General features: G+C 41.1%; 1 protein-coding gene across 7 annotated transcripts in view; it reads right to left on the reverse strand.

The window, feature by feature from the left end:
* TAF12 (TAF12 RNA polymerase II, TATA box binding protein (TBP)-associated factor, 20kDa) overlaps window positions 1-6,885 on the reverse strand; it is a 24,751-nt gene extending 17,866 nt beyond the window's left edge. For 2 of the 7 annotated variants that reach the window (XM_010830187.1, XM_010830182.1), the window contains exons 1-2: window positions 6,700-6,885; window positions 5,895-6,079 (exon numbers count right to left, since the gene is read on the reverse strand). The gene's annotated coding sequence lies outside the window, so the exon portion shown is untranslated. The remainder of the gene's footprint in view (window positions 1-5,894; window positions 6,080-6,699) is intronic. The other 5 variants (XM_010830186.1, XM_010830183.1, XM_010830185.1 and 2 more) reach the window with 3 other exon arrangements.
* Window positions 6,886-7,551: the final 666 nt, after the last annotated feature.

Here is a 7,551-nt window from a genome sequence, read left to right on the forward strand (position 1 = left end):
CATGAGGTGGCCAAGGTACTGGAGTTTCAGCTTTAGCATCATTCCTTCCAAAGAAATCCCAGGGCTTATATACATACTTTAGTATACATACTGTGTTTGAAAATTTTATGGAGAAATAATCATTTCATAAGTTGCTGGAGTGGGAGGAATGAAAGTCAGAAGTCTCTATAAAGAGCTACTTGGCCATATCTATCAAAATAAGAAAAGTGTATATTGTTTTGATCCCATGGTTCTATTTTTAGCAATTTATATTACAGCTGAACTTGTATGTGAATAGAATACTATACATACAAGCAATTTCAACCTAAATGTCTATCAAAGTGATAGTTAAATACACTAGAATATAACTATATAATGGAATACACTGGGAAAAAAATGAGACATGAAAATATTATCTAAGTGAAAGAAACCAGTCACAAAAGATTATATATTGTATGATTCCATTTATACGAAATGTCCAAAATAGACCAATCTATACTGTAGTGGTTGCTAGAGCTGAGGAGTGGGGAGACGGACAGCGACTGACTTCTAATGTTTATGCAGTTTCTTTTAGGAGTGACAAAAATAATCTAGAGTAAACTGTGGTGATGGCTGCACAGCCCTCTATGTACCATAAAACTCTGGACTAGGGACTTCCCTCGTGCTCTAGTAGCTAAGACTCCAGGGCTCAGGTTCAATCCCTGCTCAGGGAACTAGATTCCACATGTCACAACTTAAAAAAAAAGATCCCCCCTGCCTCAACTAAAGATCTTGAATGCCACAATGAAGATCAAAGATCCCCGTGCTACAACTAAGACCGGGTGCAACCAAATAAACAAAGAAACCAAACGCTGAAGTGTATACCTTTTCTTTTTTTGGCTGTGCCCCATGGCATGTGGAATCTTAGTTTCCCAACCAGTTGTTGAACTCCCACCCCCTGCATTGGGAACATGGAGTCTTAGCCACTGGACCACCAGGGAAGTCCCTGAATTGTATACTTTAAATTGGTGAACTGTATAATACATGACTGTCTCAATAAACTGGTTTCTAAAAAGCAAGGAAGTTCATGAAATGACCTGCAAGATACACTGTACATTGAAAATGCAAGGTACAGAACAGTGAGGATAATTTGTTATCACTTGTTTAAAAAGACACATAATTATAAATGTATAAATTATTCCTGGAAAGATACATAAGAAACTGATAGCGATGGTTGTCTTGAGGGGGATAGGGATGGTAGTATCTGGGTGGCCATGGAACCAAGGTGTGAGACTTATTTTTCATTATATACCCTAAATGTAATATGTGCATACGTAACCTGTAAAAAATTAAAATAAACTACTGTTTGGTTTGTTTCCTCTGAAGAAATAGGTAATATTGACCCCTGTTTTTAAAACCTAACAAAAAATACAGCATTAGCAACATAAATAAATCTTGACCTTTATCTCATACCTTATACAAAATACATTCAAAACTGATCATAGACTTAAAAGTAAAAATGTAAAACTATAAAACTTCTAGAAAACATAGGAGAAAAATCTCCCTAACTTTGGGTCAAGCAGAGTTCTTAGACACAACACCAAAAGCACAATCCACAAAAGAAAAAACTGATAAATGGGCTTAATCACAATGTAAAACTTCTGCTCTGCAAATGAAAATAAAGACAAGTTTCAGACTAAGAGAAGATATTTACAAATCATGTATCTGCAAACAATTTGTATCCAGGATATACAAAGGACTCTCAAGATTCAATAAGAAAACAACTCAATTAAAAAATGGGCAAAAGATCTGAATAGATCCTTCACCAAAGACAAGCAGATGGCAAATAAACACATGACAAAATACTCAGTATCATCACTCATTACGGAAATGCAAAATAAAGCCACTATGTGCTCAGTCATGTCCAACTCCTTGCGACCCCGTGAATTATATAGGCCATGGAATTTGCCAGGCAAGAAAACTGGAGTGGGTGGCCATTTCCTACTCTAGGGGATCTTCCCAACCCAGGGATCCAATCTGTGTTTCTTATGTCTCCTGTATTGGCAGGTGGATTCTTTACCACTGCACCACCTGGGAAGCTCCAAAGCCACTATGAGATAACAGAAAGCACCTCCTTGGAGTAGGAAATGGCAACCCACTCCAGTATTCTTGGCTGGAGAATCCCGGGGACACAGGAGCCTGGTGGGCTGCCATCTATGGGGTTGCACAGAGTTGGACACAACTGAAGTGACTTAGCAGCAGCAGCAGCAGTAGCAAGCATCTACTAAAATAATTAAAATTAAAAATAGACAAGTGCTAGAGAGGCATCACTGACTCGATGGACATGAGTCTGAGTGAACTCCGGCAGTTGGTGATGGACAGGGAGGCCTGGCGTGCTACAGTTCATGGGGTCGCAGAGTGGACACGACTGAGCGACTGAACTGAACTGAGAGAGGATTTGGAGCAACTGAAACCCTCACACACTTATGGGGTGATTGTAACATGGTGCAGTCTCTTTGGTAAGTGGTTTGGCAGTTTATTATACAATTGTATACTTACTATATGACCCAGCAACCCACTGCTAGCTATTTACCCTAGACAAATGAAAACTTTTAGTCACACAAAACTCAGTATGTGAATGTTTACAGCAACATTATCCATAATTGCCAAAAACTGAAAACAATCTTTCAACTGGAGAATGGATAAATGAACTATGTATAGCCATACAATGGAATACAATTTAGCAACAGAAAGGAAGAACTACTAATACAAGGAACATGGACAATCTCCAGTGCATTAAGCTAAATGAAACAAGCAAGATTCCAAAGGCTACTTCCTGTAAGGATCTGGAAAAGGCAAAGCTTCACATGGATGGAGAACAGATCAGTGATTGCCAGGGGTATGACACTGGGGAAAGTCTACTACAAAAGAGCAGCATGAAGGAAATCTGGAGGGTGTTGGACCTGTTACGTAACTTGAGTGTTATGGTGCTTACATGACAGTACACACTTGTTTCAACTCACAGAACTGTAACCTGAAAAGTGAATTTTACTGTGTGTAAATTTTAAAATAAAATTTCAAAAAATCACGATGTGATCAAAATGGTCCAAATTATCTGTTTAATGACAACTTTCATTAGCTCAACTGTAGATGACGCTGGTCAAGCACAATGGAATGAAGTGACCGTAAATAACCTGAATTCCATTATGTAATGTACTATGGTTGTTTTTGGGCTACTCAAATCTGTAACTCATTTTCTTAGCATGCCAAGAGGTAGGAATGTACTATGGATTAAAAACAGAGCTATTAACTGCAGGACAGTTTGAGAGAACAATTATACTAGCAAAATGTTACTAGCCCCTTCTATGTGGAAATCATGTGCCTGGATTGCCTTTAAAATCCTATTACCTCTGAAATGTTTAGGAATTTATTATTTAAACAAATACTAGGTAGGGAATTCCTTGGCAGTCCAGTGATTAGAACTCTATGCTTCCACTGCAGGGAACACAGGTTTAATCCCTGGTCAGAGAACTAAGATCCAAACAAACAAAAAACCCCCGAACTGAAAGGGGCTACCAGCCTGATGGCATAAAAGCCTTATCACTGTGGTACATGACTTAATGATTTGAGTTTTCTCCCTGACTGTTTCTCCTCTCACTGGTTTCTAGATGCATCTAAACAAGCTCACGGTTTCCAGCCTAAATAAACCACAAATAATCCATTGTACTGCAGTCTGTGAGATCTGAGGGCAACAGAAATGTGGGATTTTTTTCTACTCGTTTTTTGACTAGTTTGATACTGTTCAGGAATTTTTTTTTTTTAAGGCAATTTTGAATTAGCAGAAAAGCAGTACAGTACAGCAGTCAAGGGATGGACTCTGGTAGCAGTTTCTGGGTTCAAGCACCTACTCTGCCACTTATTAGCTTTATGTCCTTGAGCAAGTTACCTAATCTCTTTATGTCTCAATTTCCTCATCTAGAAGATGGAGTTAATCATAAGGTATACCCCATGGGATTGCTGTGACCATTCACTGAGTTATGTGCTCTAAAGCACTTAGAAGAATGTGTGGCACTGCTAAGTACCATTTTAAATGTTTGCTAGTGTACTATATATGCTTTCCTCTTTTAAATTTTCATTATAAAAGTCAGTATATTAAGCCTAAAATGTTTCACCCATCCTGCTATGTATTAGTGGCATCCTATAATTATTCTCATTACTTCAGACATTTAAAAAAGAAAACTGGATTAAAAAGAATTTGTGGCAAATGGTCAGCAGGAGGCTGATGAAAGGCGCTGTGACACAGGGAAGATGCAAGTCAGTCGGGCTAGGTGCCACCACAGTTCTGCCAGAGTTATGTGAGCTGCCTTTGCCCAGTTTCTACTCCTATAATTAGAAAAGGACCAGGCAAAATCTAAAGTCTCCTCCAGCTCTAAAAATTAGTATAAGGTTTAAAATTAAGTCCATGTGTATAGATTTAAAAGTTTGTCTTCAACACACTTGTTTCACAGGGCAGGTTATAAACACTGTCGATGTGCTGCCTCTCAAGTACTTTGGGTCAAAAGTAATATGTTCTATGTTCATATCTGCTCTAACACAATGATTTTCTGATCAGATACTTACTTCGAAATCCTATTCTAATAACTCAATCAATGCTAGAGCCACAAATGAGTGAAATAAGTAATACGATTTGCAAACGTAGATGAGAATGATAACTCCGGAGTAAACTATCATGAATTAAATCATCAGGTATTTTGAAATGGCAGTATGGTCACGCTTTACCTCATAATTTGGTGTAAGTTTTGATCACTTGCATTCAGTATAGGCATTTGAAAACAGTATAGGCAAACCCACTGGGAACTAAGTTATTCCAGTTTCCTCAAACATCTAATTCATATTACAATAACTGTAAAGTTACTCCATTTAAGTCCTTGTTCTTCTCATTGGTCTTTCTTAGCCTCCTAAATTTAAAACTAGTATGTCTTACTCCACTGTGAGGAAAGTTCTATACAGGTCCCATTTTTCTATCTTGAATATCTGTGCTTCTTTAAAATACAGGAATTTAGTTCCCCTCAAAAGCACACTGCCTTAATACCCTAATAAGTTACAGTACTTGATATTAAGAGGAGTCTGGAGGAGGAGGAGGGAGAGCTTTTATTCAATGCTAGGCTTTGTATAACTATTCCATTTTGCTGAAGAGCAAACTGAGACATGGTGAGGAATCCAATCAGAAAAACAGAAAAATATATTAGTCAAACACATAACTGGATTTGACTGGGGCTGGGTCACTTAGTAGCAAATGATTTCAGGCGAGGCACTTCACTGATTTCATATATCTGTACAATGGAATTAACAATATTTAACTTGTGGGACTGTAACCTTACTCTGTTTCAGCAAAAGGTATTACTGAAGAATGAAAGTAACTGGTTCTAGTATCCCCACCATCCTTATCTAAAAGCAGCCATCTTCACTAAATATGTTAAAAATAAAGGACACAGTTTACTTATCCCTGATTTTCTAAATGACTTACTATATTTTTGAGGGGGAAGGGGCTTCATTTAAAGGTTTCCTAACATGTAAGTGACACTCATTTTATCAATGTCAATACAGTAAGAAGACTCAAAATAAAATACTAGAATCTGTAAAAACTTCCCTCTTGAGTTTGAAGTTAGAGCAAAGATTCTAAAAATATATTTTCAAGGAATATTAACCATAAGCATCTCCTACCTGCCATGCAGAGCAGGGTACTGTATCAAAATCATGATCTAATCAGTCGTGGCCTCACTGTAATTTTTATCTTCTTTGGATTTTAGCTTCCTTATATGTAAAATATGAGTTTAAAAAAAGATTATCTTTTCTGGTCCTTTCATCTCCACCATCATTTTTTGAGATGCAGAGATCTGCGCTCAGTTGAGTAGAATGGGATTTAAAGCACTTACTAAGTATATAACTGCTTCAACTTTACACCAGGTGCTTTACCAGAACGAAGCTGAAAAAGATGCTTGCAAGTGGGCTTCCTAGATTGCATCCGACACAAGACAAGCCTGCCAAAAGGTCAAGCAGGCAGCGCGAAGGAGTCGTTGTCTTCCCCTGAATACATCCTTTACCACTCTCGGTTCAGAGACTAGGAGGAGAAAAAGTGGATCCCTGTATCTTTTCCGAACTCTCTCCCTTTTACTAAGAGGCTCATTTCCTCACAGCCACGGCCTCTAATCCTCTTCGCTTTTAGGAGTTCGGGTCCTTAGAGCCCTGTTCCCTCAGATACTTCGGAATCTCCGAGCCCCTACCCCGTCCCCAGAGAAGTCCGTCTTCACTGACCGCTCCTGTTCTTCCCAAACCCGTGTCCTCTTACTGCTCCTGCCTCTCAGGAACCGAAGTCTTCGCTGCCCCGTTTCTGAATCCTTCCTCAGAAGCATGGGTCTTCACTGTCCTGCTTCTATCGCTTAGCAGCCCGTCCTTACAGCTCCGCTTTTACCTCTTAGGAGACCGTGTCTTCACGCCCCGTTCTCTTCCGACCCTCTCCTCTTAAGAGCGTGGGTCCTCACAATCCTGTCTGGCCCTCTCAGCCCGCTTTCCCTCAGATGCCGGATAACTCACATCCGTCCCCTTTCCCTATGTCCTGTCTGGAGCCCAGGTCCCCACAGCCGTATCTTCTCCGAGCCCCGAGCCCCTCGGTCCCGTCCCAAAAGCCTGATTCCTCACACAGCCCCGTCTCCTCCACAACCTGGCTCTTCAAATACTGACCACTGTGGGTCTGGGTCCTGACTCCTTCCTCCCGCTCTTCTTCCTCAACTGCCAGGGCCCAAGACTCACAGGCAGCAGCGTCTATCTCCCCATGATATGCGGAGACTGCCCCAGTGAAGCGTTCGTCTCAGCAGCCTGTCCGACTGCTCGGCCCTCCCCGAGTACTTCCGGCACCGCTCCCCGCCTCCAACCCGGAAACGCGCGGCTCTTCCGGCCGGCGGGCGCGCGCCTGGTTGCGCAGGCGCGGACTGCCTTCAGACACGTGGTGGTGATCTTGCCGGGTAGCTCGGTTTTGGCAGTTGGGGTTTTTCCTGCTTGTGACTGACTGGTAGTGTGAGCTAGCTCTGCGCCTTCTATCCCGGCGTTACTAACCCTGACCTTGTTGTTTCTCACCAAAATAGCTTGTTGTATATATTGCTAGCAAGACCGGTAGAGGTCGGCATTTTTGGTTGGTATCTTTGTCGTGCTGTGAGGACAGTAATTGAAGGCGGGAGGAGAAGGGGATGACAGAGCATAAGATGGTTGGATGCCATCACCGACTCAATGGACAGGAGTTTGAGTAAACTCCGGGAGTTGGTGATGGACAGGGAGGCCTGGCGTGCTTCAGTCCATGGGGTCGCAAAGAGTCGGACACGACTGAGCGACTGAACTGAAACTGAATTGAGGACAGTAGTATCTCCTGGGACCAACACTCCAAAGATAGCTAATTATTGGATGTCAACCGGAGAAACTTGGGACAAGAAAGGTTTATGGCTGTGGTTTGGCAGTTAATAACAATTGAGCGCTTACTATCCACCAGGAACTTTTTATAAACCGTCGCTAAGTCATTTAACGATTTCAAGAAACCTGTGA

This window comes from Bison bison, unplaced genomic scaffold (genome assembly GCF_000754665.1).
Source record: "Bison bison bison isolate TAMUID 2011002044 unplaced genomic scaffold, Bison_UMD1.0 scf7180017864516, whole genome shotgun sequence".
Classification (NCBI taxonomy): domain Eukaryota; kingdom Metazoa; phylum Chordata; class Mammalia; order Artiodactyla; family Bovidae; genus Bison; species Bison bison.